Raw genomic sequence first — 25,150 nt, 5'->3', positions numbered from 1 at the left:
GGGGAGGTGACCAAAGAGCAGGCCAATCAGATTATGCTCATGGCTTGACAGGATTAACATAGTAAAAATGGCCATCTTACCAAAAGCAATCTACAGATTCAACGCAATTCCCATCAAATTACCAACACAATTCTTTACAGACCTGGAAAGAAAAATTCTCCACTTCATATGGAATAACAAGAAACCCAGAATTGCTAAAACAATCCTCTACAATAAAAGATCTTCTGGAGGTATCTCTATCCCTGATCTTAAGCTGTACTATAGAGCAACAGTAATAAAAACTGCATGGTACTGGCATAGAAACAGAATGGTGGATCAATGGACCTGAACAGAAGACCCAGAAATAAACCCACACACTTATGGACACCTGATCTTTGACAAAGTTTTTGTAATTTTTGTCTTAAATTTGTTTTTGTTGGGGTGAGAAACAACTCAGTTGGTAAAGGGCTTACTGCCAAGCCTGATAACCCAAATTTTATCACTGGAGCCTACACTATTAAAAAATTAATAAAGCCACATGTGCTAGTGGTGACCCACATCTGTAATCCCAATATTCCTATAACAAGATGGGAAACACAGACAAAAGAATCTGCCAAAAGTTCCTGTGTGCATCCCAGCAGCAGACACACAAGATACCCTGCTTTAAAACAAGGCTGAGGAGAAGAGACGCTCCTGAAGTTGTCCTCTGAGCCCCTCTCGGCCTCTCCTTGACACGCATGTACCCACACTCAGATACAAATATGTGCACATACAATACACAAATACATGATTAAATTCACTTTTGTTTAAGTCCCTAAATTTGAGTAAATTTGACCTGTATTTCTTCCTGGTTATTTTATCAAAGGCATTTTTTCTTCTTTCTTCAAATCCCATTCATCTTATTTACTAACGGCATGGTTTTGAGGTGGCATTAACTATTTTGTACTTCAATATACTCCTTTGAAACAACAATAGCAATACTTCTGTAAGTAAACATATTTAGCAATATAATATAAATTTCAATCCTAGTTTTTTTCTACATCAGTTATTCAATAACAATGAATTCTTTATTTACCTGGTAGAAGTTCTCAAACATACTGTGATTGCTTTATTTTGTACCTACACACAGTGCATAATTAACTGCTATCTATTAGGACGTAGTAAAGACGATGTGATTGATAAGTCAGTTTCAGATAATTGACTATTCTGACCCCTTTGTTTTGTCACACCCTATTATTGCAATAAGACAATAGTAATCTTTTTTTTATCTTTTTTTATTTTTTATTTTTCTTATCAGTTACATTTTATTAACTCTGTATCCCAGCCGTGTCCCAATCCCTCATTCCTTCCCAGTCCCTTTCTCCCTCCCTCATCTCCACCGTGCCCCTTTCCAAGTCCACTGATAGGGGGGACCTCCTCCCCATTCCTCTGATCCTGTTTTATCAGGTATCTTCAGGACTGGCTGCAAAGCCCTCCTCTGTGGCCTAACAGGACTGCTCCTCCCTTCGGGGGTGGGGAGACCAAAGAGCCAGTCATTGAGTTCCTGTTAGAAATAGTCCCTGTTCCCCTCACTTTGGGAAACCAATTGGTTACTGAGCTACCACATGCTACATCTGAGCGGAGGTTCTAGGTTATATCCATACATGGTCCTTGGTTGAATGTCAGTCTCAGAAAAGACCCTGTGCCCAGATATATTTGGTCCTTGTGGAGCTCCTATCCTTTCCCCATCAGACTAACTCCTCTTCTTTCTTATGATTCCCTGTACTCTGCCAAAGGTTTGGTCATGAGTCTTTGCTTTGAAAACACTGCTAGTTAGAGTCTTTCAGATGCGCTCAGTAGACTCCTGTCATACGTTCAATGCACATCCCATCTGTCTTTCTAAATGAGGATTGATCATCTTACCCCATGTCCGCTCAATTGATTATCTTTTTTAGATGTATAGATTTCATTATGTTTATCATATCTTATAGGTCTATATAAGTGAGTATATCCCATGTTTGTCTTTCTCCTTCTGGGATATTTCACTCAGAATGATCTTTTCTAGATCCCACATTTGCCTTCAAATTTCATGATTTCCTCCTTTTTGATTGCTGAGTAGTATTCCATTGTATAAAAATACCACAATTTCTGTACCCATTCCACCGTTGATGGACATCTGGGTTATTTCCAGGTTCTGGCTATTACAAATAGAGCTGCTATAAACATGGTTGAGCAAGTGTCCTTTTTGTGTACTTGAGCAAACTTTGGGTATATACCTAGCAGTGGTATAGCTGGGTCTGGAGGAAGCACTATTCCTAGTTGTCTTAGAAAGCGCCAGATAGCTTTCCAGAGTGGTTGTACCAGTTTACATTCCCACCAGCAGTGGAGGAGGGTTCCCCTTTCTCCACAACCTCTCCAGCATGTGTTATCGCTTGAGTTTTTCATCTTGGCCATTCTGATGGGTGTAAGGTGGACAATAGTAATCTTAATGGCTTTAGTTAGCCAAGCCTTTTTTCTAAGTCTGTATTATTGATCTGTGAGTAGAACGAAGGACAGTGAGGAATGATAGGGAGAGACAATTTCTTTACAGTTTAACCTCAGAGTCATTACCTATAAGTCAGGTGTGATGACATACCCATATATTCCCAACATTTTGGAGGCAGAAGCAGAAGGACTGCAAGTTTGAAGACAGCCTTGCATAATCATGTCTAAAAAAAAAATGAAAGAAAAAGAGAAAAATCCTTAAATCTAAAATAGAGTTCAGTCATAATCCCAATGCCTTCATTTTGTTTATCATAATTATTTTGGTATCTAAAAGTGATCATTCCCTTTGAATTGTATTTTCCTGTGTCATCCAAATCATCAACTGGACCAATTCTTATTTATATATTTATTAAATCCGTAGCTATCAAGAAACACCAAAGAAGACACATAAAATTCAAATTAATGTCCCATGATCTGTAGCTTTCCAACCAGCGTCCTATTTTCATCTTTAAAATACACTAGTTCATTAGAAAGTCAACCTTGTTTCCATACATAGTTAATTATCCATATCTCAGCATAAATTTTTCAGTGGCCCTTGATGTTCAAACATTTATATAGGAAAGCAGTTTTAGACACAGCAGTTCATGAAATGATGGCTTGAAGCCTACTGAGGTGGCCCTGACTCAGGCAGCACTTGCCTCCCCTAATGCTTACTTTGATTTGAAGCTGAGCTGCAGCTATCCACACTGGAAAGGTTAGCATAACTATAAAAAACATTTAAGAATAGTTTCTTCTTTCTTCTTTACTGACCCTTCAGAATTTGTAATCCTCGCAAGATGAATTCCACATTTATCACACATATCAAGACTATACTCATAAAGAGACGTGCAAACACATATTTGTATATAATCATATATATATGTATATATACATATATACATATGGCAAGTAGGCGTTTGGTTTTTGAACTAAGTATGTTTTCTTGTTTAGACTACTGGTATTCTTTGTGCATGACTGTAAAACTTTATGGACAAGAGCATGTGTTCAACTGTATGCTTATAATAGGTGTTCACTTAATTTGGAATTATTTGAAACAAGTAATTATTTTTAAAATATTCTAATAGGTGAGATTACATTAGCATCTTGAGATATCAGTATTTCTTCTTACCTTTAACCTTAATTAATATCATTGGTATTTCATTTCACCTGATTCCAGAGAAACCTTTTACTTTTTTATTCTAAGTCTGAGGCATAATATCTCTATCTCTATCTTTATCTCTATGTCTATATCTATCTCTATCTATATCATCTATCTATATCTATATCTCTCTTAACATTTTAATCATTCTACCCCTAATTATAAAATTCATGTCACTAATTAACCAATAAATACATGCATTTTACTTGGTAAGAATCAAAGGGCTTTGAATGTTTCACTTCATAACTTGTAGAGATTCCACTAGTTAAAATAAATCAAAATACTTGAATATAAAGTCCATATTGCTTTCATGACTATTGAAAATTGAAATTTATTTATTTTGTAAATTAAAGACAAACAACTGTATAATAATGATATATGATGTAAAACTGAAATGTAAGCAGTAGCAATAATATTAATAACTTACATAGTAAAATTATTATGAAATTATTCTAGAAATTTTCATGTGCCTATGACCATCTGTGAAAAATTAACTTAATGAGACTTTTACCTTAACAGACTTTGTTATTTTTTATCACTCTAATTCTACTCTTCATTTCAAACTTGTCCTATTTAATTCCACTATTTTTTCCACTTTTCATACAGGGACTGTATTATTAGGGATACTATTTTCTTATATTATATTCCCAAAGAAATGGGACAAGTGGCATTTCCAGTAGAGAAGAAGATTTTTATAAGACTAGAGTTTTATTTGGCATTAAGAAAAAAAGCTTTACTTCTTTGTACTCACAACCCAAATTTTGCTGTGGTAACAAAGGAAATTCCCTGTGAGATTTCAGATGTTGTCATTCTCAGCTAACGTTCACACAGCTTCTGTCCAAATAGAATCTCTAAAGGTACAACAGCAGAATGTTGCCTTTGTCCTGTGAAAACGAGTTCTTTGCAAAAGCTGAATTCAGAATATCATTTTTCAGGTGCTGAAAATTTTACAGTATTTTTCTAAAATGTAAAGCCAAGATTCTTTTACTGTGTTTCATAGTGATTATCATACCATTTTTCCAATCTTCACATTTTCCCACCATTTCTCTCCAAATATGTACAGCAATTTGTTTTTTTTTAAATACTATTGAGCTTCTGAGATAAGCAAAGGTTGTTTCCAATAAATTCAAATAACATAACTGTAATTTATAAAATTTTAATAAATAATAACTGTAATTTATAATATATGAGACTATATAATATGTTTATTGTTTTGGATTATATTTGAATACAGAATCTTTTTTTAATTTTAAGTTTTTATTAAATACAGAATTTTAATGCTCATATTTTTCCAGAGATTTTAAGTGAGATGGGTAAAACCACATTCTGTAGAAGAGATTTTTCTCCCTGACAATGTGAGCTCTATATATAATGTAATAAAAATATTTAATAAAAAATTACGTATATATAATGTTACATGTGATATGTAATATATTATATATTATATAATATATAAAATCATATAAAATTAAATTACACATAATTATATATTTCTAATTTAATATCATATTTTGTAATTTATAATTGCAATAAATTAATAACTATAAGGAATAGTACAGTTATTATAAATAAATGACGGCATTTTTTTTTAGTTTTTTAAATCTTGATACACTCCTAAATATTAAAGATTTATAGGAACATAGAAGAAAATGAAGTGATAAAAGGAGAGCAATTCTTTTTATTTTTTTTAAACAATATTTCAGCCCTTTATTCATGCAGAGGTTACCTGCTGGAGGGGAGAAAGGTTTGATTAGGTTCACTGCACATCTTCCAGGAGAAATCTTAAAGGAAAGCTCACAGCGCTCCTGACATATGAGTGCTGAAGGTGCGAATGGCTGGCTTTCACAGCCAGGTCTGAAGGCGCAAAGCCCCTCTACAATCACAAGTAGGTAGAAGGTAGCTGGAGAGATGCTACACATCTTTACCGAAACAATGTCCCGCTGCAAAAGTCTGTTCAGTGTTTTAACATGTTTACGTTTACATTGTCATTTACTAGTATTTCTCCCAGTGGTGGTAGTGAATAAGGTAGTGTGGGCTTCACTAACTGTCAAAGGGTTAAAACACGCACTTAGGACTTTCTTTTAATTTCTGTGCCTCTAGCTCAAGTTGGCCTGAAACTCAGCAATGGAGAGCAATTCTTAAACTCAGATAGTAGAGAGAAGAAAATGAAGAAGAGAGAACAAGGAGTGGGTAGGAAAGAGATATGGATAGACTGTACTGTTGTGGCACTCTGGCTCACAGAAGGTGCTTAAATAGGTACTTGTCACATAGAAACATAGAAATAGAACAAAAGTGTAAAATGAATGTGACAATTAAGGCCAACACAGGCAATCCAGTTGATTTGCCTTGAAAGGGCTGTGAGGAAGGGGAGTTGTTTCCTTTCCGAGATACATGGAGTTTAGGAGAATTTAATTTATCTAAACCAGAAGTAAAACTATGCTGGTGGTTCCCATGAGAGACACGGAAGACGTGTCTAATAGGTCTCATGAAAAGTGTGAAGAGGAACAGAGGGTCCAGAGATGGGAGTCTGACTTTAGGGCTTAAGGCAGGGAGAGAGCCATCTCAGATGTTTAAATTGTTCTGTGCTCCTCACTTTTCACACTGTCTCAGACATATTCTAATATGCAAAATTTACTGTTTTTAACTTTATGACTTGGCTATTATATGCTCTTATTTTAAATTGTCAGATTTAAACAACTTTTAAGTTATTGAAATATTTAGCCCTTAAGTGCTAATTAGATTTGTACACAAAATCACTATTTTAATACCCACAAACATTGAAATGCAACTAATTTCAATCTTGAAAGTACTAAGGAGTTTGTCTAACGTATTTAAATGAAGATTCAAGATTCTGAATGTAAATAGCATGAGCAGTGATGTGTATTCTCACAGCCCTCCTAATAAAACTGTATGAAAAGGATCTGTGGATATTAAAAGCACATATCAGATTTTCTATAGACTGATTGTATATATATTCTAAACAAATATATATTATACATTCAGCACTTTCTCAAGTTTGTGTATGTAAATCCAGAAACGATTTATTTATTTTTTAAAGCTATTGAGTTTTGAGATAAGCATGAGTTGTTTCCCATAAGTTCAAATAACATAACTGCAGTTTGTAAAATTGTAATAAACAATAACTGTAATTTATTATATATAATAATATATAATGCTTATTGTTTTGGAATATATTTAATTGAATAATGTTAGATTTTGAATTCTGTACCAACATTTTCATAATTCTTAAAATGAAAATGTGTATGACTAGAGAGAATTAACCTTTCAGTTTTAAATTATAGTTTTTCCTGTCCTAATCCTGGGAGCCAGAGCAAAATGAAGTGACTGGTTTGACTCACCTTCTGTCCCCAAATCCCTCCTGTGTTTTGCTGGAGCTGGGCTATAGAGTTTTTGCATAGTGATCAGGAGTGGAGAGAGATGGACTACTGCTCAGATAGGGCATGCAGACCTGTTTGTGTCTGAATCTCTTCTTTATGACCTAAGAAAACGCCAAATTTAAGTAGCCCACTCCAATTTATGCCTATGTTCTGGCCCCACAGATCAACAGGGAGCTTTCCCTATTTCCTTAGTTGCATCCTGTTTTAAACCTCTGAGGTTCAGCATAATTATCACCAGTGCTGCCAGCATGTCCAGAAAAAAAGAAGCAGTGGGACCAGGCAGAAAGAAAAGCCCAGAAACAATCAAGAAAAAAATTAAAAGCAAAGCATCAACTTTAGGGTCAGCAAAGAAGAAATCAAACCATTTGAGTAAGACCTGGTTTTAGGACACACCAAGACAGTTTCTAGATTGAAACTAGCACTAGATAAACTCCCCTTCGTATGTGCTCACTGTTGTGAGACAAGCAATGTTCCTAAAGAACGACTTTATAAGGAGAATTTGTTATTTGCTAGAAGCAGTTCCGTGCTGGATTGCAGAAGCAAGTAAGTACGCTTCTTGGAGGCAGCTCGCTTATTTTTTGCATGGGTGCTGCATGGGTGTATCCCTGGTTTAGGCAAAGCCCAAGAATTTTGCCTCAAGACTGCTTACTGTTGTTACACGCTCTTTCCATGCTTTTCTTACACATCTACACTGCAGAGACCTTCGCTATTTACTGCTTCACTCTATTGCTCAGATTTTCTGCAGGTTATTTTTAAATTTTTAACTTATTATTTATTTCAATTTATTCACTTTGTATCCCAGCTGTGGCCCCCTCCCTCGTCTTCTTCCACTTCCACTCTCCCTCTCTCTTCTCCCCACATGCTCACTGGTAGGGGACGTCCTCCTCCCCTTCTATCTGACCCTAGTCTACCAGGTCTCATCAGGACTGGTTGCACTGTCTTCCTCTGTGGCCTGGTAAGGCTGCTCCCCCCTCAGGGGGAGGTGATCAAAAAGCCAGCCACTGAGTTAATGTCAGAGACAGCCCCTGCTCTCCTTACTAGGGAACCCACTTGGTAACCAAGCTACCCATCGGCTACTCATTTGAACAGGGGTTCTAAGTCCTCTCCATGCATGGTCCTTGGTTGGAGTATCAGTCTCTGCAGGGCCCCCTGGGCCCAAGTTTGTTGTCTCTGTTGGTCTCCTTGTGGTGTTGCTGTTCCCTCCAGTCTTTTTATATCCCCTTTCTTCCATAAGATTGCCTGCACTTTGCCCAGTTTGCCTATGAGTGTCAGCATCTCCTTTCAGCCTGATGAGGCTTCTGAGTAGGCTTCTGTCCTATTCCCTGTCTTCTCCTGCTTCCAATGTCTATCTCATTTGTCCTTCTGAATGACTGAGCATCTTCCCTACAGTCCTCCTTGTTTAGCTTCTTTAGGAGTACAGATTTTAGTATGTTTATCCTATATTATATGGCTAACATCCACTTATGAATGAGTATATATCATTTCTGTCTTTCTGCTTATGGGTTACCTCACTCAGGATGATCTTTTCTAGTTCCCACCATTTGCCTGCAAATTTCATGATTTCCTTATTTTTAATTGTTGAGTAGTATTCCATTGAGTAAATGTACCACAATTTCTGTATCCATTCCTCAGTTTAAGGGGCATCTGGGTTGTTTCCAGGTTCTGGCTATTACAAATAAATTTGCTACAAACATGGTTGAGCAAATGTCATTGTTGTGTAGTTGAGCATATTTGAGATATATTCTTAGGAGTGGTATAGCTGGATCTTGAGGTAGCACTATTCCTAATTGTCTGAGAAGGTGCCAGATTGTTTTCCAAAGTGGTTGTACAAGTTTACTTTCCCACCAGCTATGGAGGAGGGTTCACCTTTCTCCACACCCTCATCTTCTCCAGCATGCGTTGTCACTTGAGTTTTTGATCTTAGCCATTCTGATGGGTGTAAGGTGAAATCTCAGGGTCGTTTTGATTTGCATCTCTCTGATGGCTAAGGACGTTGAACATTTCTTTTTTTTAAATTATTTTTATTTTTATTAATTACAGTTTATTCACTTTGTATCTCCCCTTACTTCCCTCCCTTCTCCCCTCCCAATCCCATCTTCTTTCCCTCTTCTCCACCTGTGCCCCTCCCCCAGTCCACTGATAAGGGATGTCCTCCTCCCCTTTCCTCTGATCCTAGTCTATCAGGTCTCACCAGGAGTGGCTGCATTGTCTTCCTCTGTGGCCTGGTAAGCTGCTCCCCACTCAGGGGGAGGTGATCAAAGAGCAGGCCAATCAGTTCCTGTCAGAGACAGTCCCTCTCTCCATTACTATGGAACCCACTTGGACACTGAACTGCCATGGGCTACCTCTGTGCAGGGGGCTTCCAGTCCATCTCCATGAGTGGTCCTTGGCTGGAGTATCAGTCTCAGAAAAGATCCCTGTTGCCCAGACTTTTTGGGTCTGTTGCTCTCCTTGTGGAGCTCCTGTCCTCTCCAGGTCTTACTTATCTTCTTTCATAAGATTCCCTGCACTCTGCCCAAAGTGTTTTTATGCCTTTCGATATTCCTCTATTGAGAATTCTCTGTACCCCAAATTGATCAATATAATCTACCATATAAACAAACTGAAGGGGAAAAAAACAACAACACATGATCATCTCTTTAGATGCCCAAAGAGCATCTGACAAAATCCAACAGCCGTTCATGTTTAAAGTCTGGAGAGACAGGGATACAAGGCACACACCTAAACATTACTGTTTAGGCAATGTACAGCAAGCCTATAGCCAACATCAAACTAAATGGAGAGAAACTTAAATCAATTCCACTGAAATCAGGGACAAGGCAAGGCTGTCCACCCTCTCTTTATCTGTTCAACATAGTACGTGAAGTCCTAGCTAGAGCAGTAAGACAACTAAAGGAGATCAAGGGGATAGAAATCAGAAAAGAAGAAGTCAAAGTATTACTATTCACAGAATATATGATAGTAAACATGGGAGACCCCAAAAGTTCTACCAGAGAACTCCTTCAGGTGATAAACACCTTCAGCAAAGTGACTGGATACAAAATTAACTAAAAAAAATATCAGTAACCCTCCTGGGTACAAAAGACAAAAGGGATGAGAAAGAAATTGGGAAATCAACACCCTTCACAACAAACAAACAAACAAAAACCATAAAGTACCTGGTGTGACTCTAACCAAGCAAGTGAAAGACTTGTATGAAAAAAAACTTGAAGTCTCTGAAGAAAGAAATTAAAGAGGATATCAGAAGATATAAAGATCTTCTATGTTCATGGATCGGTAAGATCAACATTGTGAAAATGGCTATCCTACCAAAAGCAATCTACAGATTCAGTGCAATTCCTATCAAAGTATCAGCACAATTTTTTACAGACCTTGAAAGAACAATTCTCAATTTCTATGGACAAAAACCCAGAATAGCTAAAACAATCTTGTACAATAAAAGATCTTCTGGAGGTATATCCATCCCTGATCTCAAGCCCTACTATAGAGCAACTGGAATAAAAAACTTAATGGTACTGGCATAGAAACAGACTGGTGGATCAGTGGAATTGAATGGAAGTCCCATAAATAAACCCACACACCTATGAACACCTGATTTTTGACAAAGAAGCCAAAACCATACAGTGGAAAAAAGATAGCATCTTAAATGAATGGTGCTGGTCTAACTGGATGTCTACATGTAGGAAACTGCAAATAGATCCATATTCATCACCCTGACAAAACTAAAGTCTAGGTGGATCAAATGCCTCAAAATAAAACCAGACACACTAAATCTGTTAGAAGAAAAAGTGGGGAAGAGCTTCGAACTCATTGACATAGGAGACAACTTTCTGAACAGAACACCAATATCTGAGTCTAAGATCAATAACCAATAAATAGGACCTCATGAAACTTAAATGCTTCTGTAAAGCAGAGGACACTGTCATCAAAACAAAATGACAGCAAACAGGCTGGGAAAGAATCTTCACCAACCCTATATCTGACAGAGGCTAATATCCATAATATGTCAAGAACTCAAGAAGTAAAACACCAACAATCTGGATCACCAGTAATCCAACCTGCAGGTTATTTTGAAGATGTACCTTCATGGCATAGTGCTGTTTAAACAAATTGATGACTTCATAATCCTTGATGATGATTTCAAATAATTTCTGACTTGATTCAAGTAATTTTAAAAACCTCCTGTGGTATAGCAAAACTTCTAGGAACTCTGTGATCTTCCATATGTCAAGTACTTGATTTATACCAAAAGGGAAAACAAGATTGAAACAAATTAGTAACAAAAGAGATATATTCATTCTAGATTTAGTCCAAGGAAAAGGCCCAGGTTACACTATGATAAGAAAGACCATATGAATGTAGAAGCAAGAAGAAATGGTCAGCTGTACAACACAGACACCTGTTTCTTAGAAAACCTTGACATGGGTTACATAGTAATGGGAAGAGGGACTGCCTCTGACATAATCTGATTGGCCTGCTCTTTGATCACCTCCCCCTGAGAGGGCAGCAACCTTACTAGGCTACAGAAGATGACAATGCAGCCACTTCTGATGAGAATGATAGTCTAAGATCAGAAAGAAGGAGAGGAAGACCTCCCCTATCAGTGGACTTGTGGAGGGGCATGCATGCAGAAGGAGAGGAAGGGTAGGATCGGGAGGGGAGGAGGAAGGGGCTTATGGAGGGATACAAAATGAATAAAGTGTAATTAATAATAATAATAAAAAGAGAAAAAAATTTTGAACACATAATGTTCATTTGAAATAAGAAAAAGATTAAAACTTCTGCTTTGAACTCATAATGAGCATATAGATAAAAACACTGCTTTAAACTTATAATAAACAGAATGGCTTAGTTAGATATCAGGATCAGTAGTATTACTATAACACCCTTTTATGTAAAGATTGTATCTATTTTTGAATGAGGTAATTTTTTTCAAACATAGAGAACCTTTGTATTAGATTGTGTAAAAACCCAAGATAGAATTAAAAAGTTGTTGAAGCCATTTGCTTCATTCAAAGATATGTCTATCTGTTCATATGTCTAATTGTCTGTGTATATTGTCTCTCTCTATATATGTGTGTGTGTGTGTGTGTGTGTGTGTGTGTGTGTGTGTTCACATATATGTGGATAAATGGTGTCATTGGGAGCTCCTTTGTTTTGTCTATTGATCTTGTATATGTGCATGTGTGTGTGAGGTTCATAAAAATCTGCTTGCTTTGTCTGCCAAATGTGTGTATATTTTTGCATGCTTCTAAATTTAGTAAGTGATAAGCAGTTCAGAGTGTTTTATCAGCCTTCTTAATTAGGACTCTAGCTTCTAGCAAGCCACTGTTCACTGCTAAATCATTAAGTTAAAATGAACTAAGGTTTTTCTTTTTACAAGCCCTTGAATTTACAGAAAGAAACTGTCAGGACTGCAGCCGCTTGCATCCTGAGTGAAAGGAGCCACCTGGCTTGAGTGATTAAGATCTTCTGCTCTTAGATAGTAAACGTTTTTACTATTTAAGTTTTGGTGGCAGAGAAACAAGCAGGCATAGATAGCTCAGTCGATAAAGTTTCAGGCCCTGAATCTGAGAGCTCGGTGTTCAATTCCCTGCTATTTCTCTCTTCCCTTAGAGGCTCTTGTGACCAGAGGCCCCTGGAAATTTAAACTGTATTTGGAGAGAGCCCCACATAGCAAGGATACCAGCCTGGAAAGTCAAGAGTTAAAGTGTATAAATAGAGTTCCAATTAGCAAGTCTACCAGCCTAGAAGTTTAAGAGTTTAAGTATACAGAGAAACAGCAGCCACCAGCTGGTAATCACAGACACTGAGGCCCTTCTTGGTTATACCCTGTGCTGGAGCTTTCCTCTAACAGCTGTATGTAAGCTCATGTGGACCTGGAGACTTTTCATCTTTTAGGTGGAACTGTTGTCGTTTATAATCTATATAGATCTCCAATTCTAGCTCCTGTTTTCACTCTATTTATAGACTGAACTTGATTTGTTTTGTTTTGTTTTGTTTTCTTGGCTGGTTCTGTAAACTAAAGTTCATGTGAAGATTCATTGTGTCACAATATGGCTCTCACATTGTCAGGGAGAAAATCTCTTCTGCAGAGTGTGGTTGTACCCATTTCACTCAAGTTCTCTGAAAAAGTACATAAATTAAGATCCTACATTCAAACATATTTCAAAACAATAAACATTTTAATATAAAGTAATGTGAAAATTGTATTGCTCAAAGGTCAAATATCACTAAAAAAAAAAACCTCTGGGCCTTAAATGAAATGTTTTTGACACATAAAAGTTAAATTTCCTAGGTTGTTTCCTGTTTTCTTCTTTTGATGTCTATCCTCTTTGCCTTTCGGGATAGGGATTGAGCGTTTTAGTCAGGGTCCTCTCTCTTAATTAGTTTCTTTAGATATACAGGTTTTAGTAGGTTTATCCTATGTTATATGTCTATATGAGTGAGTATTATACCGTGTGTGTCTGCTTCTGGGATGGCTCACTCAGGATGATCCTTTCTAGTTCCCAACATTTACCTGCAAATTTCATGATTTCCTTGTTTTGTTTTGTTTTTTTTTTTATTGCTGAGTAATATTCCATTGTGTAGATGTACCACAATTTCTGTATCCATTCTTCAGTTGAGGGGCATCTGGGTTTTTTCCAGCTTCTGGCTATTACAAATAAAGCTGCTACAAACATGGTTGAGCAAATGTCCTTATTGTGTACTGGAGCCTTTTTTGGATATATGCCTAGGAGTGGTATAGCTGGATCTTGAGGAACCGCTATTCCTAGTTGTCTGAGGGAGCACCAGATTGATTTCCAGGGTGGTTGTACAAGTTTACATCTCCACAACCTCTCCAGCATGTGTTGTCACTTGAGTTTTTCATCTTGGCCATTCTGATGGGTATAAGGGGAAATCTCAGGTTCCTTTTGATTTGCATGTCCCTGATGGCTAAGGACTTTGAGTATTTGTTTAAGTGTTTCTCTGCCATCCAATGTTCTTCTATTGAGAATTCATTGTTTAGCTCTGTTCCCCATTTTTTAATTGGGTTACTTGATTTGTTGCTTTTCAGCTTCTTTAGTTCTTTATATATACTGGATATTAGCACTCTGTCAGATAAAGGGTTGGTGAAGATTCTTTCCCAATCTGTAGGCATTCGTTTTGTTTTGATGACGGTGTCCTTTGCTTTATAGAAGCTTTTCAGTTTCATGAGGTCCCATTTATTGACTGTTGCTCTTAGAGCCTGTGCTGTTGGTGTCCTGTTCAGAAAGTTGTCTCCTGTACCAATGAGTTCAAGGCTTTTCCCCACTTTTTCTTCTAAGTGATTTAATGTGTCAGGTTTTATGTTGAGGTCTTGGATCCACTTGGACTTTAGTTTTGTGCAGGGTGTTAAATAGGGATCTATTTGCATTTTTCTACATGTAGATATCCAGTTCAATCAGCACCATTTGTTGAAGATGCTATCTTTTTGCCATTGTGTGGTTTTGGCATCTTTGTCAAAGATCAGGTGTCCATAAGTGTGTGGGTTTATTTCTGGGTGTTCTATTCAGTTCCATTTATCCACCATTCTGTTTCTATGCCAAACAGAGTACCAGGCAGTTTTTATTACTGTTGCTCTATAGTACAGCTTGAGATCAGGGATGGAGATACCTCCAGAAGATCTTTTATTATAGAGGATTGTTTTAGCAATTTGGGGTTTCTTTTTATTCCATATGAAGTTGAGAATTTTTCTTTCAAGGTCTGTAAAGAATTGTGTTGGTAATTTGATGGGCATTGCATTGAATCTGTAGATTGCTTTTGGTAAGATGGCCATTTTTACTATGTTAATCCTGCCCAGCCATGTGCATGGGAGATCTTTCCATCTTCTAATATCTTCTTCTAATTCTTTCTTCAGAGGCTTGAAATTTTTTTTATACAAGTGTTTGATTTTCTTGGTTAGGGTTACACCAAGGTACTTTATGTTATTAGTGGCTATTGTGAAGGGTGTTGTTTCCCTAATTTCTTTCTCAGCCCTTTTGTCTTTTGTATACAGGAGGGCTACTGATTTTTTTTAGTTAATTTTGTAGCCAGCCACTTTGCTGAAGGTGTTTATCAGCAAAGGAGTTCTCTGGTAGAATTTTTGGGGTCACTTAGATATACTATTATATCATCTGCAAATATTGATACTTTGACTACTTCCTTTCCGAATTGTATCCCCTTGATCTCCTTCAATTGTCTTATTGCTCTAGCTAGGCCTTCCAGAACAATGTTGAAGAGATATGGAGAGAGTGGACAGCCTTGCCTTGTCCCTGATTTCAGTGGGATTGCTTTAAGTTTCTCTCCGTTTAATTTGATGTTGGCTATAGGCTTGCTGTATATTGCCTTTACTATGTTTAGATATGTGCCTTGTATCCCTGATCTCTCCAATACTTTAAACATGAATGGATGTTGGATTTTGTCAAGTGCTTTTTCAGCATCTAAGGAGATTATCATATGTTATATTTTTCTTTCAGTTTGTTAATATGGTGGATCACATTGATGGATTTCTGTATATTGAACCACCCCTACATACCTGGGATGAAGCCTACTTGGTCGTAATGGATGACATCTTTGATGTGTTCTTGTATTCTGTTTGCAAGTATTTTGTTGAGTACTTTTGCATCAATGTTCATAAGGGAGATTGGCCTGAAATTCTCTTTCTTTGTTGGGTCTTTGTGAGGTTTGGGTACCAAGGTGACTGTGGCTTCATAGAATGAGTTTGGTAGTGTTCATTCTGTTTCTATTTTGTGGAGAATTGGAGTTAGCTCTTCTTTGAAGGTCTGGTAGAATTCTGCACTGAAACCATCTGGTCCTGGGATTTTTTTTGGATGGGAGACTTTTGATGACTGCTTCTATTTCCTTAGGGGATATAGGACTATTTAATTGATTTACCTGGTCTTGATTCATCTTTGGTAAGTGGAATCGATCAAGAAAATTGTCCATTTCATTTAGATTTTCAAATTTTGTGGCATACAGACTTTTGAAGTAAGACCTAATTTCCTCAGTGTCTGTAGTTATGCCCCCCCCTTTTCATTTCTGATTTTGTTGATTTTGATGGTGTCTCTCTGCCTTTTAGTTAGTTTGGCTAAGTGTTTGTCTATCTTGTTGATTTTCTCAAAGAACCAGCTCTTGGTTTCATTGATTCTTTGAATTGTTTTATTTGTTTCTAATTTATTGATTTCAGCCCTGAGTTTGATTATTTCCAGCCAACTACTCCTTTTTGGTGTGTCTGCTTCTTTTTTTCCTAGGGTTTTTAGGTGAGCCATTAAGTTGCTTGAATGAGATGTCTCGAATTTCTTCTTGAAGGCACTTAGTGCTATGAACTTTCCTCTTAGCACTGCTTCCATTATGTCCCATAAGTGGATATGTTGTGCCTTCATTTCATTGAATTCTAGGACGACTTTAATTTCTTGCTTTATTTCTTCCCTGACCCAGCTGGCATTTAGTAGCAAGTTGTTCAGTTTCCAAGTGTATGTAGGCTTTTTGCTATAGCTGTTGTTGTTGAGGTCCAGCTTTATTCCATGGTGATCAGATAGGATATAAGGGATTATTTCAATCTTTTTGTATCTGTTGAGGCTCGCTTTGTGACCAACCATATGGTCTATTTTGGAGAAGGTTTCATGAGGTGCTGAGAAGAAGGTAAATTCTTCTGTGTTTGGGTGTAAGATTCTGTAAATGTCTGTTAGGTCCATTTGATTCACGACCTCTGTTAGAGACATTGTTTCTTCGTTTAATTTCTGTTTTGTTGACCTGTCCTTTGTTGAGAGTGGGGTGTTGAAGTCTCCCATGTGTGGGTATCTATGTGTGGTTTAAGTTTTATAAATGTTTCTTTTACAAATGTGGGTGCCCTTGTATTTGGGGCATAGATGTTCAGGATTGTGATATCTTCCTGGTGGAACTTTTTTCTTGATGAGTATAAAGTTTCCTTCCCCATCTCTTTTTATTAATTTTGGTTGAAAGTCTATTTTATCAGATATTAGAATGTCTACTCCTGCTTGCTTCTTGGGTCCATTTGCTTGAAAAACAATCTTCCAACCCTTTACCCTCAGGTAATGTCTATCTTTGTGAGTTAGGTGTATTTCTTGTATGCAACAGATTGCTGGGTCTTGTTTAGGCATCCATTCTGTTAGTTTGTGTCTTTTTATTGGAGAATTGAGTCCATTGATGTTGAGAGAGATTAATGACCAGTGACTGTTAGATCCTTTGATTTTGATGTTGGCTGTGGTAGTAAGTTTGTGTGCTTGGTTGCTTTTTGCTTTACTGTAGTGAGGTTAATTATTTCCTGTGTTTTCTTGAAAGTAGCTTGTTTTCTTGGGTTATATTTTTTCTTCTAGTATCTTCTGTAATGCTGGATTTGTGTGTAGGTATTGCTGAAATTTGTTTTTGTCATTGAATATCTTGTTTTCTCCATCTACGAGGACTAAAAGTTTTGCTGGGTATAGTAGCCTGGGCTGACATCTGTGTTATCTGAGGGCCTGCATGATATCTGTCAAGGCCCTTCTGGCTTTCATAGTCTCTGTTAAGAAGTCAGGTGTGATTCTAATGGGTTTGCCATTATATGTTACTTGGACTTTTTCCCTTGCAGCTTTTAGTATTTTTTCTCTGTTCTGTATATACTTACTGTTTTGATTATTATGTGGCAGGATTATTATGTGGCAGAAGGATACTTACTGTTTTGATTATTATGTGGCAGGAGGATTATGTGGTCTAATTTATTAGGTATTCCGTAGGTTTCTTGTATGTTTATAGGCCTCTCCTTTAAGTTGGAGAAATTTTCTTCTATGATTTTGTTGAAAATATTATCTGGGCCTTGGAGACGTGACTCTTCTTTTTCCTCTAGTCCTATTATTCTTAGGTTTTGTCTTTTCATGTTGTCTTGGATTTCTTGAAAGGTTTGTGTTAGGAATTTTTTAGATTTAACATTTTCTTTGATGGCTGCATCATTTTCTTCCATTGTATTTTCCATACCTGAGAGTCTTTCTTCCATCTCTTGTAGTCTGTTGGTTACACTTATCTTTGTAGTTCCTGTTTTCTTCCCTTAGTTCTTCCTCTCTATGATTCCCTCTGTTTGTATTTTCTTTAATTTTTCCAATTCTATCTTCAGATCTTAAACTGTTTTGTTGATTTCCTTCACCTGTCTGACTGTATTTTCCTACAATTCCTTCACCTGTTTGTTTGAACATTCCTCTGTTTCTTTTATTTCTTTCAGTGACTTAATTATTTCCTCTCTGAAGGCCACAAATTGTTTGGCTGCATCTTCCTGTATTTCTTTACTGATGGCCATAATCTGTTTGACTTTATCTTCCCCTAATTCTTTATGCATTTTATTTGTTTCCTCTATTATCCTCTTCATAAGCATAGACGTTAGGTCATCTTCTTGAATTTCAATTAAGCTGGGGTGTCCAGGGCTGCTTGCCCCTGTTATAACTGAGCTCTGGAGGTGCAATATTGCTTTGTCTTTTGTTGGTTGAGCTTTTATGCTGGCCTCTACCCATTGGGCTATCTTAGGTGTTGGGTGCTAGTTTCTGGTGGTTCCTGGAATCCTGTGGTGGAGAGAATCCCCTTGGCAGGAAGACGGTTTTTCCTGAAGGAAATCTCCTCAGCTTTTTGGATATGGTCACTGAATGGCTGGTGTTTTTCAGGAATTGCCACAGCTCACCTCACGCATACAGACCTGAGTGGTAACTGTGGTCCTTGTTAGTCCAGAGGGCTCTCCTCTCACTTGGAGACGTCCTGGAGATAGCTGTCCTCCCTCTGGGTTTCTTGCTGTAAATTTAGTGAGCTGCTACTGTAACCTGGGTGCCCCGTGGTTTGGTCGGTTTGGTTAGGGATAACTGGTTGCCCCTTGGAGCAGTATCTGGGGGTTGATCTCGGGGATCCCAGGCTTCTGTAGGTCTGAGATTGGAGCTCTGTGGCCAAATACCCAAGCAGTAATCAGTGGCAGGTGAGCACTGCTCCCATGGAAGCAGCAGGAGGCTAGTTGGTGCCAGTCTGCAGGACTTTTTCCAGAGATATACTGGGTGACCTAAGTCTGTCCCCATTTGCTTCCTTCCCTGTGGGGTTTTCTCCAGAAAGGGACTCCCAGTTGCACCCAGTCTCTGGTGCCCTGGGGCACACAGTTCTGTCTGTGATGATTAGTTGGTGCACAGTGGGTCTCTGGGCTGGTGGCACATGTGCCCACCGGTCTGTGGGACCTTTTCCAGGGATATATTGGATGACCTAAGTCAGTCCCCGTTTGCTTCCTTCCCTGTGGGGTTTTCTCTCAACAAGGACTCCCAAGTCTCTGATGCCCTGGGGCACACAGTTCTTTCTGTGACAGAGAGTTGGGCGCACAGCAAGTCTCTGTGCTTGTGGCTGGAGCCCAGTTCAGTACTGGCAGCCCATGCCCGCCATTCTGTGGGACCTTTTCCTGGGAAAGACTGGGTGACCCAAGTCAGTACCGTTTCCTTCCTTCCCTGTGGGTTTTTCTTGCGACTGGGACTCCCAGTCTCTGGTGTTTTTGTGCCCATCCTTCAGCCTGGGAAGCTGATCAGGACACACAGGTGTGTTGCTCTGGTCTGGCGGCCGAGTGCCTGCGCGACCCGGGATCTCTTCCAGTTTCTGGCTGGGTGACCTGAAAGTGGACCTAACTGATTCCCACACTGTGGAGTTTTCTCTCACCTGGGAAACAGGATCGCTGTTGTTTTAGGGCCCAGAGTTCAGTCTCTTGGTCACTGTATAGAAAATGTTGTCCTGCTCCTCAGACGCAGTGTCCTCCTGATGCCACCGTCTTGTCACTCTGATTAGCTATTCTTTCCAATCATGTTTTTATCTAAAAAAATTTAAAGGGGGAACAGTCACAGGTTTATTTTCTTTTATATAAATTTATTGTTGATTGAGTTTTAATATTAGGGACTGTGCTTGGATACCAGAAAATTGTAAGCAGGTAACAAAAGGTAATAAGGACATACATAACTCATAAGTATAAAAACTAATTATAAGAAAAGGCATAAAATAGATAACTATACAGGATTCTGCTAATATATATTTTCAGGAATAAATTTAAATAAGTGCCACATGTGTTATAGCTATAGTGCATGAACACCTTCCATGATAGGAGGTGAACTGGGTGACTAAACACAGGGGATAATCCAGGCTGTTGGGGGAGAATGATTTTAGAGTTTGAGCTTATATCAGTGTGCGAACTATAGGTTAGAAATCATGTAAATCAAACTTCATGCTGCAAGTAAGTCACCATCATTAGATTGCAGCTGAGTCAAATAATCTCATCACAGTAAACTGTTTCATAAAAGTACATATTTACATGAAACTAACAAACTTATTTAAGATGTATAAAGCATAATCTGTTTGATTATTGCAAATGGGTTGATTAAGGTATCAATAACAACTAATAACTGCTTGGATACTTTATCTCTGGAAAACATTTATATATCTATCCAAGCCACTTTCTTGACAGTATGAGTTTCACTAGGAAGAGAAATTGTTTATTAATGCTAAATCTTATGTATTGACTCCTTACTAAGTGTTTTCTAACTATTCCAATACAACATAAAGTTGACTCATGTTAGAAATGAAGAAGCCAAGGCCTCAGTTTTTCCTATTGCAGGTGCTGCAGTTTATTGTCACACACAGAGTATCTATCTTGGAATGGTGTTTTCTATTCCATTGCCATCAGTAAAATCAAGTAAAACACAATGAGCAAGGAGGGACATAAGAGAGAGTTTGGAGGGAAGAGAGATGTAGTTATATTATAATCTCAAAAAATAAAAGAAATTACTTAAAAACCTGAATGACAAAAGAACCACTTTTTTCACTTTTTAAAATAATTATTTATATTTTTATAAATTACAGTTTATTCACTTTGTATTCCTGCTGTAGCCGCCTCCCTCACCCCCTCCCAATCCCACCCTCTCTACCTCATCTTTTCCCATGCCCCTCCCCAAGTCCACTGATAGGGGAGGTCCTTTTTCCCTTCCCTCTGACCCTAACCTATCAGGTCTCATTAGGCCTGGCTGCACTGTTTTCCTCTGTGGTCACTGAGTTCATGTCAGAGACAGTTCCTGTACCCATTACTAGGGAACCCACTTGGAGACTCAGCTGGCTTGGGCTACATCTCCATGCATGGTCCTTGGTTGAAGTATCAGTCTCAGAAAAGACCCCTGTGCCCAGAATTTTATGATCTGTTGTTCTCCTTGTAGAGCTCCTGTCCACTCCAGGTCTTCCTGTCTCCCCCTTCTTTCATAAGATTCCTTGCACAATTCCCAAAGTTTTTTTTATGAATATGAGCATCGGCTTTGATACCTTGGGTAAATCTTTCAACGGCCCTTTGTGGTAGGCTCTTGTCCTGTTCTATGTTTTCTCCCTCTTCCAATGTCCATTCCCTTTGCCTTTCTGCATGAGGATTGATCATCTTAGCCAGGTTCTTCCTCCTTGCTTAGCTTCTTTAGGTGTACAGATTTTAGTATGTTTATCCTATATTATATGTCTAATATCTACTTCTAAGTGAGTATATACTGTGTGTGTCTTTCTGCTTCTGGGGTAACTAACTCAGGATGATCTTTTCTAGATCCTACCATTTGCCTGTAAATTTCATGATTTCCTTGTCTTTGATTGTTGAGTAATATTCCATTGTGTAAAAGTATCACAATTTCTGCATCCATTCCTCCACTGATGGACATCTGAGTTGTTTCCAGATTCTAGCTATTACAAATAAAGTTGCTACAAACATGTTTGAACAAATATCCTAGCTGTATACTTGAGCATGTTTTTGATATATGCCTAGGAGTGCTGTAGCTGGATCTTGAGAAAGCACTATTCCTAATTGTCTTAGAAAGCACCAGATTGATTTTCAAAATAAAAATAACCACTTTTTTTCTTTATTTTTAATTAATTTTTTATTTTTAATATATTTATTGCAGTTTATTCATTTTGTATCCAGCTGTAGCCCCCTCACTCATTCTCTCCCCTTCCCACCCTCCCTCCCTCCCTCATCTCCTCCCATTCCCCTCTCCAAGTCTTCTGATAGGGGGGGTCCTCCTCCCCTTCCATCTCACCCTAGCTTATCAGGTTTGATCAGAAGTGGTTGCATTGTCCTCCTCTGTGGCCTGGCAAGGGTGCTCCTCCCTCAGGAGGAGGTGATCAAAGAGCCAGCCACTGAGTTCATGTCAGAGACAGTCCCTGATCTCTTTACTAGGGTCCCCACTTGGAGACTGAGCTGCCATGGGCTATATCTATGCAGGGGTTCTAGGTTATATCCATGTGGTCCTTGGTTGGAGTATCAGTCTCAGAAAAGACCCTTGGGACCAGATATTTTGGTTCTGTTGCTCTCCTTGTGGACTCCAGGTCCCACTATCTCCCTCTTCTTTCATAGGATTCCCTGTACTCTGCCCAAAGTTTGGTTATGAGTCTCAGCATCTGCTTTGATACACTGCTGGGTTGAATCTTCCAGAGTCCCTCTGAAGTAGGCTCCTGTCCTGTTCCCTATTTTTTCCTTCTTCCAATGTTTGTACAGTTTGTCTTTCTGAGTGAGGATTAATCATCTCACCCAGGTTCCTGTTTCTTTAGGTGTACATATTTTAGTATATTTATCCTATATTGTAGCTCTAGTATCCACTTGTAAGTGAGTGTTTACCATGTGTGTCTTTACACACCCAAGAGGAGTAGACGGGTGGAAATATTCAAGCTCAGGGCTGAAATCAATAAATTAGAAACAAATAAAACACTTCAAAGAATCAACGAAACCAAGAGATTTTTTTTGAGAAAATCAATAAGATAGACTAACCCTTAGCCAAACTAACTAAAAGGCAGAGAGAAACTATCTAAATCAGCAAAATGAGAAATGAACAGTGACACATAACAACAGACACTGAGGAAATCCAATCATTAGGTCAATTTTCAAGTAATTGATCTTTTTCATTCATATATGGATTCAAGTAGATATGTAACTACAAACTAGATAAGAAATATTAGTTGATATAATTGAATATGATAAGCCTGAGTAGATCAACAATATTATAATCATAAAAGTAGAAGTTTGAAAACATGTTATTTATGTATCATTTAGTATCAAATATATTGGTTACCAGAATGATGAACATTACTTTTTAACTCACAAGTCAATGTAGATATAAAGATGTAGTGGAGTTAAAATCCCAAGTCTGTAATTTAACTTTTCTGTTTTCTACCATATTGATGGTAAGGTTTGCTGTAAAAGTGGAGAAGCTGCTTTCTAGGATTATTAGAATATTTCTGGGGAGGCACATGCTGTGGAGCATTATGGCAATGTTTGTGAGTTCAAATGCAAAGGAGAAAAAAAGAAAAGAAGGAAGAGTAAGGAGAGTGTGAGAAGCAGAAGAGCCATGGACTTCAAGGGATGTGGGGATAAGATGCTGAGAAGACAGACTAGAGTCCATTTTCGTTGCAACACTGACAAAGCTTATAGTGAGACGCACAGGCCAAGAGGACGCCAGTGCAGGATTATATGACAGTATGTTCAGGGTCCTGTAGTCATAAAATCGCTGTCAACACGTGCTCTGTTTCGTTTGCACACTTCGGAGTCTACTAAAGAGACGCTCCAGAGCCCCTTTCACTTCTTTATTCCTCAGTGTGTAGATGAGGGGATTAAGGGTTGGGGTCATGACAGTGTAGAAGAGAGAGATGAACTTCCCGCGGGTGTGGGCGTATGAACTGTTCGGCTGGATGTAAATGGCTGTGATGCTCCCATAGAAGAGGGACACCACCATCAAGTGGGAGCCGCATGTGCCCAGCGCTCTGCGCCAAGCCTGGGATGATTTGATTCTTATAACGGCCGAGGCTATATGTCCATAGGACGTCAGTATCAGTGCTAAGGGTAAGAGTAGCAAGACCAATGAGGCCACAAAGAGCTGGACTTCATTGGCATGAATGTCCACACAGGCAAGCTTGATCATGGAGGGGACCTCACAGAAGAAATGGTGGAGCCACAGGTGGCCACAACGGGGGAGCCAAAGGGTGACTGTTCCCTGGATGAGAGCATTTCCTAGTCCGCTGAGCCATGAGATTCCTGCTAGAGCTCGGCAGAGCTGTGGATTCATGACAGTTACATAGTGGAGAGGTTTGCAGACAGCAGCATAGCGATCAAAAGCCATTACTGCCAGGAGAATACACTCAGTAGAGCCCAGAGTCAGAGAGACATAAAGTTGCACTGCACAGCCCACAGCTGTGATAGTCTTGGCTGGTCCTTTCAGGTTCCAAAGCAGTTGGGGGACTATACTGGTAGTGAAACAGATGTCAACAAAGGAGAGATGAGTAAGAAAAAAGTACATAGGGGTCCTGAGTTTAGAATCTATTGAAGAGATCAGAATAATTACTGTATTTCCCACCAGAGTGAGAAGATAGGAAATTAAAACAACTATAAAGAGTGTTCTTTCCAGCTGGGGCTGGTCTGAGAAACCCACCAGAATGAAGTCACTGTTGACACTGCTGTTAGTCATCCCTGCCACCTGGTATAGACAAGAAGGAAAACATTGTAAATTAAGAGAAAGTCACAATATTAATGTCCATAAAAACAATTAAACTACTGACACTTAAAAAATTTACAGTGACTTATGGCTCAGGGTTCTTTAGAAGGTGAAGTAGATTTTGTTACAGAAAGTATTTGAATCTTTAGAAAGGCACAAAAAGGCTATGGTAGAGGCAAAGTCTTTGCCTGAGTAGTAGTTATTAGAAGCTGAGACAGTTTGTCACAGAAAAAAAAATCCTTCAAAGAAATAAATATATTTTGCCCATTTATAATTGATTACAATTCATTCAAATTAAAGTTTAGTGTCTTTAGTGTTTAATATAAATACTTATTTAAAAAAATTAGTTTCTTCAACTGCAGTCCTTAAACTAGTCATTCTTTTAGTTTCTTATAACAACAACATTTTTCTGGAGATTTTAAAGGCTACTTTTGACATAAAACATCAAACATGTTTTTTTGTGGGACTTGTTAGATCATCCAGTCTACCAGCTTCCAGCTTGTGAGTTGGCTCAGACGGTGCATTTGCACAGCTCCACTCTTCAGCTGTGTAGTGGTGAGTGAGGTTACTCGCTTTCTGATTTTGTATGCTGAATGAAAAGGTGACTGAAT

At 38.3% G+C, this 25,150-nt stretch overlaps 1 pseudogene; it reads right to left on the bottom strand.

The window, feature by feature from the left end:
• Positions 1-23,533: 23,533 nt before the first annotated feature.
• On the bottom strand, positions 23,534-24,512 carry LOC110562333 (olfactory receptor 2G3-like; annotated as a pseudogene).
• Between the last annotated feature and the right edge of the window lie 638 nt (positions 24,513-25,150).

The sequence above is a fragment of the Meriones unguiculatus genome, chromosome 16 (genome assembly GCF_030254825.1).
Source record: "Meriones unguiculatus strain TT.TT164.6M chromosome 16, Bangor_MerUng_6.1, whole genome shotgun sequence".
In the NCBI taxonomy this organism is placed as follows: Eukaryota; Metazoa; Chordata; class Mammalia; order Rodentia; family Muridae; genus Meriones; species Meriones unguiculatus.
Note: the sequence above shows the minus strand (reverse complement) of the source record. Positions and strands in the feature narration are given on the sequence as shown.